Source organism: Hesperophylax consimilis, chromosome 12 (assembly GCF_061612785.1).
Source record: "Hesperophylax consimilis isolate HC1 chromosome 12, BYU_Hcon_1.0, whole genome shotgun sequence".
NCBI lineage: Eukaryota > Metazoa > Arthropoda > Insecta > Trichoptera > Limnephilidae > Hesperophylax > Hesperophylax consimilis.
In genome coordinates, this window is record NC_142847.1 from 37,147,131 (window position 1) to 37,160,241 (window position 13,111).

General features: G+C 38.3%; 1 long non-coding RNA gene across 1 annotated transcript; it reads left to right on the top strand.

Moving 5' to 3' along the window:
* The first annotated feature begins 602 nt into the window (after positions 1-602).
* LOC149419584 (uncharacterized) lies at positions 603-7,454 on the top strand. The gene is made up of 2 exons (XR_016302904.1): positions 603-969; positions 7,208-7,454. It is a non-coding gene; the product is annotated as an uncharacterized LOC149419584 (long non-coding RNA).
* The last annotated feature ends 5,657 nt before the right edge of the window (positions 7,455-13,111 follow it).

Consider the following 13,111-nt stretch of genomic DNA (forward strand, 5'->3'; position numbering starts at 1 on the left):
TATTATTACTGGAGAATTATTAAATCATTTTAAGTTGCAGAAAAAAATTGTCTAGCTCATAAACAATGTCTATTGTTGGATGATCTAAAGCGATTTCAGGGTAACCGTTCTTCGTCCCTTTTTTAATGGCCAGGTCTCGTAATTTATGGCCTCCTTCGCTAACGGGTACCTATAGTGCTCAAGTTAAATACCCTTGCTTCAAAATACAATTGGATTATTTGGTTTACATTAAGGAAATAAGTGTTAATAATTAGATTATAATAGACTTACCGATACATCTTAGTGTCAACAATTCAAATAATTATAAAAAAACAAACACAGTCACATGCAGAAAAAAACTCATGCTGTTAGAAAACCGCACCTTCTACACTAAATGATTTTAGCCGTGTTCGCGTCCCGACGATTAATTCTTGTTGACGCGCTTCCTAGTTTTTACTAACTCGACTATCTTAAAACGCTGATCGATCCTGATTATTCCTGACCGTCTCCCAGACCTTGAAACTCTGACCCCTGGAGAAGCATTAGATTTAAAACTTAATTTAAAATTATTTTAATATACAAACATAATTAATTAATTAATTTTTAAAAATAGAATAGACAAAAGGCGACATCTCTTGTCAATTTCGCATAGTATTTTCTCTGCAGGTGAATGATAACCAAATTGCGGTCACCTGTTACATCTGTTCAGTAGATTCATCTGAGACATGATATTTCGTCAAAAGAGGTCTATTTAAGATAAAAATAATTAAAATATATATTTTTTGACAAAATAAAATGTCACAAATTCGACACTGTGTGTTACGATGAATGTGCTGATTCATCTCTATCATTAATAATTTTTCTCTCTTGTGAGCTGGTTGTTCCTTATAACCTTTTCGAGTGCAAATGCAAAGTGATTGCTGATTGCTGCCTGAAACCGAAGCTGATGACAAAAAATAGAAGACCTCCATTTGTGAATGCCATTCTTGGGTGAGTTTTTCTGTTCATTTGTATTTTGGTGACTGGTTTGTTATTTTTCTCCCTGCAGAGATAGTTTATTAATCCACAATATATTTTTCATAGGGAAATATTATATTCCCTAGATGATCTGTGCTACCTACACGCCAGATCATCAACCATAAGTTTGGTCCTACGTAGCTCGGATATATTGCTAGCGAAAATTGATTAATATTTAGTGATTTAGATTTGGAAACATGATAAATGGATGTTCTATTCACGTAATTTTTTTGGTGATTTAAGAAGTACCTATCAGTACCAATTTCTAGCATACATAAATAATTTTTCTAGCATTAGAAATTTGCGTATTTTTTGGTAAATTTCATTAAAGCTCAAATTACTTAATATTATTTAGGTATAGTGAATTTAGTTTCGTTTTTTTACGTATTCTTTGGTAGATTCGAAACATATAATATATTGGAATTGTCGTAATTTTTGGAGAATTCTAATTTACAATACTTACAACATTATTGTATACTTTTTTGGTTAAGAATATTTTGTCATCTCATTAAAAATGCCGAGAATTGCTGAAGAAGTTTCTGGAGATATTCAGGATAGAACGTTGACTCTTTTGACGGCAAAAAAGGAAAATCTTTTTTTGCGGATGAATGAATTGTATAATTTATCAAATAATTTAAATACCTTCGAGTCAAGAAAAAATGAAGACTTCATGACAAAGTCGGATATGATTGAAGACTTGAGAGTTCAGTTTGAAACCGTTATTGATAAACTTAACGACCGTCAGTTGACTTTGGACGACTCATTTAAACCGGATTTCCAACAATTAAATGCATTTGATGATATTTATTTGAAGGTCAAACGAAGTCGATTTAACCTTCAAAACGCGTCACGCAACGATTCGCGGGATCATTGTATTATTAAATTGCCACCTTTGGAATTACCATCATTTGATGGTAAAATGGGAAATTGGCCTACTTTCTACCAAGCTTTCAAATCTAATGTACATAATAATAGACAATTAACCGACGCCCAGCGTGTTCAATATTTAATTGGTAAATTGACACACGGCGCTTTAAAGGTTACTTCAGGCATTGTACCTGGAGGTGACACATACAATATAATCTGGAATGCTTTGGTAAACAAATTTCAAAATAAACGTGCACTAGGCACACATTATTTAAATAATATTCTTGATGCAAAAAATTGTACAAATACATCTGGCAGTCTTGACTTTTTTATTGAAAATTTTTCTGCATCAGTAGCAGCGTTAAAACAATTAGAGATTGAAAATTTAACTGATTTTATATTATTTCATTGTGCATTTAGAAAAATTGATTTTCAAATCGCACAGATTTTCGAGCTGTCAGTCAGGAATAAAGAGATTCCGACATATGACGATTTAGTCTCGTTTGTTCAAGATCAGGTTAAGATTTTAGAACGTTTAGGCAATTCAAATGAAACCGGTAAAAAACTGCCCACTACGTCGTCATTTCGTTCTAATAAAAATTTTAAATCGTTCCTTGCTAGCAACGAGAATGTACCTCGGTTTACGGCTTCGCGCACAAATTGTTGTCTTGTTTGTAATAAAACTAATCATACAATTAAAGATTGCGTTAAATTTAAAAATATGAGCTCTTCACAGGCGCGTTTTGAATTTATAAAGTCAAAACATGCTTGCGTAAATTGCCTTAGTGGAGGGCATACAATAAACGCGTGTAAATCGGTTTTAACTTGTGAGTTTTGTAAAAAACGTCATCACACTTTGTTGCATTTTGGCAGTGCTGATGACAATGCTAAAACTCCATCAAGTACCCACGCACACACGTCGCGAACATCTACAGGGACATCTGAAAATTGTGATACACAATTAGAAGAACCTCCGCTAAACATAAATAACTCATGTTCCCTTTCTGTGAAAGCGACACATAATACGATTCTATTATCAACCGCGCAAGTATTCGCAAAGAGTAAAAATGGAAATAAAGTTATTGTTCGGTGCTTAATGGATAACGGTTCACAGAACAATTTAATTACTGTTGATTGTTGCAAGATCCTCAACTTACCAATAATTCCTTTAAACAATTCCTTTGTAAAAGGAATCGGTTCAGCATCCAAACCAATTTTGGGTTACGTTTATTTGGACATTGAGTCCCGCGTGTACCCGAATAATAAATATAATATTTATGCGCTTGTCATTGACAGTATTACAGATCAGCTACCTAATCACTATATAACCAAGGGTGATATGAGTTACTTAAAGGGTATACCTCTCGCTGACTTAACGTGGAATATTCCTGGATGCGTGGATATAGTATTAGGTGCACAACTGTTCCCATATATTTATTTAGGGAACAGGGTTGAATCTGGTAACGGCGAACCTCCGGCATTAGCGACTACTTTCGGTTTTGTATTAATGGGTGACTACCCTAGTAATGTGCTTAATACAAGTACGTCATTTTCGGCACTTGCGCTTAATGACTTAGTACAAAAATTTTGGCTGTTAGAGGAAATACCCAACATGCAATTTCTAAGTCCGGAAGAGACGGAATGTGAGAATTTATTTATATCATCCATTTCTCGCACCGTCGACGGAAGGTATTCTGTTGCTTTACCTTTCTGTAAAGACCCGAAGCAATTGGGTAATTCCCTTGCTACTGCTCAGCGCCGATTTATGGCTTTGGAGCGAAAATTTAAACATTCACCGGCTTTGCGGGAGAATTATAATAAAGTTATTCATGAGTACATTGAAAACGGTTATTTAGCAAAAGTTTCAAGGTCGGATATTACCGATGACGGATATTACATTCCGCATCACGCTGTCACTCGCCCGGATAAACCTATGCCTCGGATTGTACTTGACGCGAGCGCTAAGACACATACAGGATTGTCATTAAATGACGTGATTTATACTGGTCCGAATTTGCAAGCCGATCTGTTTTTGCTTCTGTTAGACTTTCGTCTTTTTCCCATTGCTATTACTGCAGACATAAAGCAGATGTATTTGCAGATTGAGGTTCCAAGCAAGCATCGCAAATATTTGAAAATTCTATTTCGGTTCGCGGACAACGATCCCATACAAACCTTTCAATTCAATCGGGTCCCTTTCGGACTAACAGCTAGTCCATACTTGGCAATGCGCACTGTTCGACAGTTGGCCCAGGATATGAGACAACATTTTCCGGACGCTGCCAATGTGGCAGAGTCTAAGTTGTATATGGACGACCTGGTATATTCTATTGTAGATGAACCCAGTGCCGTACGTCTGTCGCGAGAATTGATCTCGTTGTTTAAGTACGGTGCCTTTGATTTGGTAAAATGGACTAGTAATTCTTCAGTGGTACTTGAGAATCTTCCAGATTCGCACCGAAGCCCTGTGGACTTTACTGTTGGTTCTAACAATGCCGCTAAGGTGTTAGGCCTTTCGTGGGAACCAGCTGATGACAGCTTCTTCTTTACGTCTTCTTATGTTCAGGAGAAGTGCACGAAGCGGAACATACTCTCCATAGTAGCCCGCTTGTTCGATGTTCTCGGCTTGGTCGCCCCTGTCCTTCTGTATGCGAAATTACTTATTAAGGAGCTATGGCTGTGTAACATTGGTTGGGATGATATACCCCCTGAGAGCGTTATTCAAAGGTTTTCGGCTCTCACACAGGAATTTCCTTTAATTTCGACAGTAAAAATCCCCCGCCATGTTGGCGTCCTAAAGGACAGTACAGTGCTCGTTGTCGCCTTCTGCGATGCGAGCATGAATGGTTATGGCTGCGTGATTTATTTGCACACCACTGATCTCTCTGGAAATATTTCAGTGAGGTTATTGTGTGCAAAATCAAAGGTTTCTCCCACGAGAGTGACAACTCTCGCTCGTTTGGAGCTTTGTGCCGCAGTTTTGATGTCAAAGTTGATACGGACGGTTCAAGATAGTTATCGTGCGCGTCTTTCTATTGCAGGAACATACGCGTTTTCAGATTCTACCATTGCGCTCTCCTGGATACATTCCTCACCGCATCGTTGGTCGGTGTTTGTTAGCAATCGTGTAGCTCAGTGCCAGGAAAATTTGTCTCCGGAAAATTTTTACCATGTCGCCGGTATTGAAAACCCGAGCGATTGCCTTTCTCGTGGCATGCTACCCTCTCAACTCGTTTCACATGATTTATGGTGGAACGGCCCATCATGGATTCGCCACCCACCTTTGGAATGGCCAGTAAAACCGTTTCGCCCCACCAATACCGGTGAAATGCCTGAACACAAAGTTAATGTGCTCACTGCAATGGTTCTGGGTGAACAATCGGTTCTGGGTGAACTGGCCCAGCGTATATCCACTTGGGATAAACTACTAAGGAGTGTCGTTTATATTCTCCGATTCATAAAAAAGATATCACCTTCCTCTGGAATTGTCAATAATCTTGTGACTGCTGAAAAGGCTGTACTTCGTTCCGTGCAAAATGCTCATTTTTCAAATGATATTGCTGCACTTCAGAAAGGCAAATTCCACTCCAAAAGGCTTCAGGGTTTGTCTTTATTTCTTGATGAGGACAATTTGTTACGTATCGGGGGACGCCTTTCTAAATCGGACTTACCTTTTGAGGTTAAACATCCGATATTACTACCTAAACATGACTGTGTTGTAAATCTTATCATAGATCACTTTCATGTCGTGAACTGTCATACCGGTCCAGGACTTCTTATGTCTATATTACGTCAGCGCTATTGGATATTAGATGCTAGGACGGTTATTAGGGCAAGGGTGCGGAAATGCAACTGCTGCTTCCGCTCAAATCCATCACATCCTACCCCAAAGATGGCAGATTTACCTTCATATCGTATTACTGAAGCAAAAGCCTTCGTTCACACCGGTGTTGATTACGCGGGTCCTCTACGTATTACGCTTGCTCGTCGGAGAGGACAACATTCGCAGAAGGCATATATTTGTCTGTTTGTATGCCTTGTGACTAAGGCCATTCATATTGAGTTGGTCTCTGACTTAACTTCAAATGCTTTCCTGGCTGCTTTCAGCCGTTTTATTTCACGGCGTGGCCCTGTGTCGTGCTTGTATTCGGATAATGGTACCAATTTTGTGGGTGCAAAGGCACAATTGGATGACCTTTACAAGTTTTTAGTTGAATCGGAATATGAGCCCGCGTTAAAACGAGAACTCGCCAAGCGTCGTATCGAGTGGAAAATGATTCCACCCCGCGCACCCCATTTCGGAGGTATGTGGGAGTCTAACGTGAAAAGCATGAAAACTCACTTATACCGAGTGATCGGAACTCAGCTTCTCACTTATGAGGAGCTTCAGACTGTGTTGGTGCAAATAGAGTGCATAATGAACTCTCGCCCGCTCACAGCCGTATCTTCCGACCCTGATCCGGAAATCATAACACCTGCGCATTTTTTAATGACTACACCATTACAATACTTACCTGCATCTATCCCGACGGGCAGTAAAATTAATTTCGCTCAGCGCAAACGATTATTGGATAGTATGGTTCAGTCTTTCTGGAAAAAATGGCGTGTGGAGTATCTGCACACTTTGCAAGTCAGGCAGAAGTGGGCTACCCCTGATCATCCGATTGAGATCGGAACTGTCGTTCTAGTGGGACAGGAAGATTCCCCTCCGTTGAACTGGCCTTTGGGTGTAATCACTGAGGTCCATCCCGGATTGGACAAAATTGTTCGCGTTGCGACGGTGAAGACACGATTTGGGTTCTTCAAACGACCGGTTATCAAGTTATATCCCCTTCCGACTCAATAATTTGCTTACTTCTATTTTTTGTTTTTATTTTTTGTTATTTTTTTTGGTAGTTCAAATTATCTCCGACTATGCCATGATATTCCGTTACAGTTAATTGTACTCTTGTCAGTTGAACTTTATTAAGTTTATACTTTTCGTTCTGTTGAAAGCTTTTTTTTGGTGACCTTCCGACGTAATTCTTGGATATTATATGTGAATAGAGTCACTTGAAATGATTTGACGTTTATTTATTTGTACGTGTTCTCTTACTTCTTTGCAAGTTCTGAGAACTTCCAAGGCGGGGAGTATGGAGAAGCATTAGATTTAAAACTTAATTTAAAATTATTTTAATATACAAACATAATTAATTAATTAATTTTTAAAAATAGAATAGACAAAAAGCGACATCTCTTGTCAATTTCGCATAGTATTTTCTCTGCAGGTGAATGATAACCAAATTGCGGTCACCTGTTACATCTGTTCAGTAGATTCATCTGAGACATGATATTTCGTCAAAAGAGGTCTATTTAAGATAAAAATAATTAAAATATATATTTTTTGACAAAATAAAATGTCACAAATTCGACACTGTGTGTTACGATGAATGTGCTGATTCATCTCTATCATTAATAATTTTTCTCTCTTGTGAGCTGGTTGTTCCTTATAACCTTTTCGAGTGCAAATGCAAAGTGATTGCTGATTGCTGCCTGAAACCGAAGCTGATGACAAAAAATAGAAGACCTCCATTTGTGAATGCCATTCTTGGGTGAGTTTTTCTGTTCATTTGTATTTTGGTGACTGGTTTGTTATTTTTCTCCCTGCAGAGATAGTTTATTAATCCACAATATATTTTTCATAGGGAAATATTATATTCCCTAGATGATCTGTGCTACCTACACGCCAGATCATCAACCAGTCAAGACCCCCTTGACTTTATTTCCCGCCTCCCAACGTTTTCAAAACCTGACTCTCTTGAACCGCTTTTTTCACCCTCGACTATCGACTTTCTTCTTCCGTTCTTCAACGCTAACTGTCCCGACCGTCTCCCCGCGCTTTCAAATCCAGACTCCCAAAAACTGACTACCCGCCCGCGCTCCTTAACTACGACTATCGACTTGCTTCTTCCGACCTTCAACGCTAACTGTCTTGAACCGCTTTTTCTAACCACCGACTATCGACTTCCTTCTTCCGTTCTTCAACGCTAACTGTCTTGAACCGCTTTTTCTAACCACGACTATCGACTTCCTCCTTCCGATCTTCAACGCTGACTGTCTTGAACCGCTTTTTCTAACCACCGACTATCGACTTCCTTCTTCCGTTCTTCAACGCTAACTGTCTTGAACCGCTTTTTCTAACCACCGACTATCGACTTCCTCCTTCCGATCTTCAACGCCCACTGTCTCGACCGTCTCCCCGCGCTTTCAAATCCAGACTATCAAAAACTGACTACCCGCCCGCGCTCCTTAACCACGACTATCGACTTGCTTCTTCCGACCTTCAACGCTGACTGTCCATCCGCCCGTCTCCCCGCGCTTTCAAATCCAGACTCCCTCTCCCCAAACCAACCCCCCAAATCACCATATGCGATTTCTAATTTATGTTCTTTTGAATTCTGAATGCTTTTTGTTTTCAAAAGACAGAAATGCACTAAAGGAACACATCAATTATGGCCCTAGAACCTGTCACATTAATTTTAAATCGTTTCAAAACCAATAAATTGTTACTCCTCCAGTAAAATGTCTAACTCTTTGTTCAAAGGATGAAACTTGACTACCCCCAGTCCAGTGGCGTGTTGGCCCACCAGCATTTTAGCTCGGCTTACTATTATCAACCACCATCACGGAGGTCTCTGCCGATACAGTGCATGTTCCTATTTTTTTTTCTCTACCCTAATAAATCTAAACACTTGTTTTAAAATCAGTTGTCCAACATCTGGTAATCTCCTATGTCGTGAGACCAACTGAAAATTTCTTTCCCACCATAATAAATCAACAATAAAAAATTTTATCCCAGGGCGAGTCCATCACAGCTCCCTTCTGGAAAAATAATAGTGGGAGTAGATACGGAGATAAGCTATTGTCAGCTATTATTGTTCCATCACCCTTAGCAGCAGAACACGTTTGAACTCGCCAATAATATTTTTTTTTTCTCAACCCTTCCTAGGTTTCACTCGCTCCCCACTGCCCTGTTCTTGTCGCTAAAATTGTTAAAACTCCTAATCCCTTTTACCTTTTATTTTTTATTTTTTATTTTTTTTTATATATATTTTTTTTCTACGAAAGATTTCCCAATCCGCCCCTGTCTCGCTCGACGTTCTTATTTTTTTTTTTTTTTCCCTTGGCCGCACGCTATCAGTTAAACCTCTGGTAGGTCCGTTATGGGGCCCTCGCTACCTTTTTTTGTGTTAGCGCCGTTCTTTATTGTTTTATGACTGAGCATATAGTAACCGAGATCTTGAGAGTTATTTCGCATTAATTATTCGCATTTTTAAGCGTTGGGTAATTTGTTTTGATGTTTTAATTCATGTGAATAGGACTCCTTCTATATGAAAAATCTATTAGTGTACCTATATGTTTTGCGGTAATTCAGTTCCGTCTAATTAGAGTGGATAATCTCTTTACCAATTTAATTGATAAATTATTTCTCGTAGAACCGTGTGTCTAATTTCCTATTGCTCCTTACAGGACGCCTAATAATAATAATTATTATTATTGAATAATTTATATAGCGCCGTTTTCGTGAAAAGCTAACTCAAGGAACCTAATATTGTAGTAGCTACTAATATTTTGATAAGAGTTTTGTTGAACAACTATGTCGTATTATAGGAAAAAGAAGTGTGGAGGGGGAGGGGAAGGAAAAAGGGGTAAACTATACAAATGAAATCTCTTTCAAACTACGCTGTCTTACATTAGCCAAACAATAACGGTGAATGGTGATCAGAACTCAAACATTGACCTCAGCGTGTCTTAGGCTATACTCTAATAGCTGGCGATCCACTTCTCAAAGGTACCGTGACCTACCAGAACCCACCACGCCTGAAGGAAAACGAATTGAGACTTCCCAACACTTCCAGATACTGTTCCAGCGTATTCACTTCTGTGAACCTACTTTACTGTCTCTAAATGGGGAAAGTAATTGCATCCCATATCACGATGCTGACGCGAAAATGTGTCATGTAAGTTTCGTCTGATGAAGCCCTCCTTCCACGTGCTGTCAGACCTACACTTCACCTCTTAGAATCTGTTGTAATTCAGCCAAGATTGCGTTGGCTTACATCAGGTTCCAGGTCGACGCCATTGGAGTATTTGATAGAACTTTAGCGGGTTTATTCCTACGGAATATCGCGCGAACATCTCTTCCACATAACCTTGCAGGAACCTCGCAGGTTACCTTCAGCTAGACGCCTTCAACAGCGAATTACGCTCTTTTCATCCCAGAGTCACTCATGTCTTCTCACCCTGTCTGTCATTCCTTTTTACAATGCATAAAACCGCGAAAGAGTGAAGCTTTCAGTATGCCGCGCTGATCCGCTCAGTTCACGCTGGCGTCTTCGTCCACGCGATAGCGCAGGAAAAAAAAACCATTTCGGCTTGCTAATATTTGTGTGATATTATTACAGCGAAACTATCTAATTCTCCAATTATGAAGTTTAATCGTTGGTCGAAAATCGGGACAGGGAAAGGTTTAGTAATGTTGATGACACTACCGAGGTAATTAATGTTGAATTGGTGGGGAGTCTGAAAATTATCTTTGAAACCATAGGTATAAATATGTTTAAACGTATACATATTTTTTTTTTCACGAACTCTTTATTCAATACTCAAATTTTATTAGAATCTTAACACTCGTGTTTCTATTACGTTTCACGGATCCTATTATTATTCAACCGTTTTGAATTGAAGGCCCCGATCGATTTTACATTTGAACTGTGCTTAAGGTGAGTAAGATTATTATTTTTATTAATTATGTTGATCCCTCCGTTTATTACTGTAGTACATATATTTTGTTTAATTTGAAAAGAATTTAATTGTTTTAATCACAAAACTTAATCACTGATTCACGCCGTAATGTCCTCATCATCACTTTATTCAATTAGCAAGTTAGGTTATATCAAAATTGAATCAATTTATTGTAGATATTCACTGCACAAGGACACGGCCTTCTTCTCACGGAAGAATACCCGTTAGGTAACGAAACATAAATACTCTACCAGTGCCCACTTTTATTGTTCACTGAATCTTTTCTAACATTTCAAGATAATATAAATCTGTTCCGTCGACCCACTTATAAATGGTCAAGTTCATAGTAAGTGACATAATAAGCTATTATTTGGTTTTGTCCCCCCCGGGAAGAGGCTCCGGTCTAGTAGTACAATACATCTTTGTTTAGATTTTACAACCGTGTTAACTTTCTCACCGTACGTATTATTGACTTTAAAATGTTTTGTTTAAATTGCACTCTCCCTTCCGTCTCATTTCAAAGTTGAACTTGAAAAAAACTGTTATCATAAGTGATTTTTTTTTTGTTGTCCCTGGTTTTCTACCCCCAAAGTAACACGGGTATGTGCCTAGCATGGTGGTCGAAAAAATCCTAAATGCATGTACTAAATAATTTCAATGAATAAAGAAACATAAAAAAAAGTTTTATCTGTTATTTCAGCCCTTATCGGAGGTTGGACATCAGCCTCTAGAATGAACTGGGTTTGTGTCTACTACTTGAAGAAACTATTTTCTCCCTCCACAATGTAATACCTTTAATAACTATGTCTTATCGGAGGTTGGATGACAATACAAAATTTTGTTTTACAATTTTATTTAAAATTTAAATAATCTAATTTATTCCCTACTGATAAATTCACGGATATTTTTATTTCGGATATTTAGCATCTAAAGCAAATAAACTAATGCGCTGGTGTTAGGTCTACTACTGAAGGAACTATTTTCTCCCTCCACAATGTAATACCTTTAATAACTATGTCTTATCGGAGGTTGGATGACAGTACAAAATTTTGTTTTACAATTTTATTTAAAATTTAAATAATCTAATTTATTCCCTACTGATAAATTCACGGATATTTTTATTACGGATATTTAGCATTTAAAGCAAATAAACTAATGCGCTGGTGTTTGGTCTACTACTGAAGGAACTATTTTCTCCCTCCACAATGTAATACCTTTACTCACTGTGTCCTATCGGAGGTTGGATAACATCATAAAATTTCGTTCGTATATTTTTATTTGGAATTTAAATAAATTAATTTTTACCCTACTGATAAATTCACGTATAGCTCAACTATTACTGTAGAAATTCACTACTTTTCGCAGTTTTGTATTTAAAACACTGAACTATTAAACCTGGCTTTTTTATATATATTTTTTTTCATTGTCTTGAACCATCCAGAATGTAAAACATTTTAAAACCTCACCTCCTGGTCCAACGGCATCACTGTAATGTTTTCCTGCCTCCTCTGCGTTCTCGTTAACGGATTAATCTTTTGTTATACGTTTGATTTGCAACTTCTCGCGGTTTATCAACCCTTCAATCTTAACGAATTAATATGTCACGTTGTGTCAATTTTTTGTTTCGACAGGGATTAATTCATTGAAGGATCCTTTTAATTGGTTGTGGTAACTTTGGTTCTTTTTAGATGAGGCGTGTTACATTCTGTATGGTTTGAAAATAAGACAATGACCGACTACCCTGATTTTAACTACCTTTTCCTACCTTGTTTGCTCGCCCAAACGTTTCCGGTTGCTGCAGTTGATAATGTGCTAATATAATGAGACAATTAATTACAAATTAAGTACATGAAACTCACTATAGACAATTCAATTCAAGATGCACAAGATTCTAAGTTAATGATTTGACTATGGATTGTTAGTTTTGTGAGTTATTTCTATGAGTAGGTATTTTCGGGAATAGCTAGAGACAAAACATGTGTTGCTTTCGATTGGTCTCCGTCCAAATCCCATCCATCAACGTGACCAGCTCGAGAGCAGCCAAGTTGATGGTCCAATCCCAACACCTCCAGAAATGAATTGAATATCGCTCAGCGACAGATGAGATAATGACATGTTTTGCCTCCTGCCGGAGGGTGATGAAGGTGGAATGTGGGTCCTTGGTGGTAGCTGTTGATGTTGATGTTGATGATGAATGATGAAGATTCATCTTATACCGTTAGGTACAAGGAGCTGCTCCGGTCTGGTGGCATGATAGCCTGGTGTCAGGAACCATTTGGGCCACGTGGGTAGCGCGAGGTTTAGGTCGCGTCAACCTCCCCCAAATCGATGATGAGTTGAGCTTCGCCAGCATGCCGAAAATTAGGAGTCCACTCTACTAACCTCAAACATAAACATATACTGAAGTGGTTTGCATCAGCAACGTCAGGAGTTCGGGAGTCCCGTGAACACCCCTCTGGTTTAC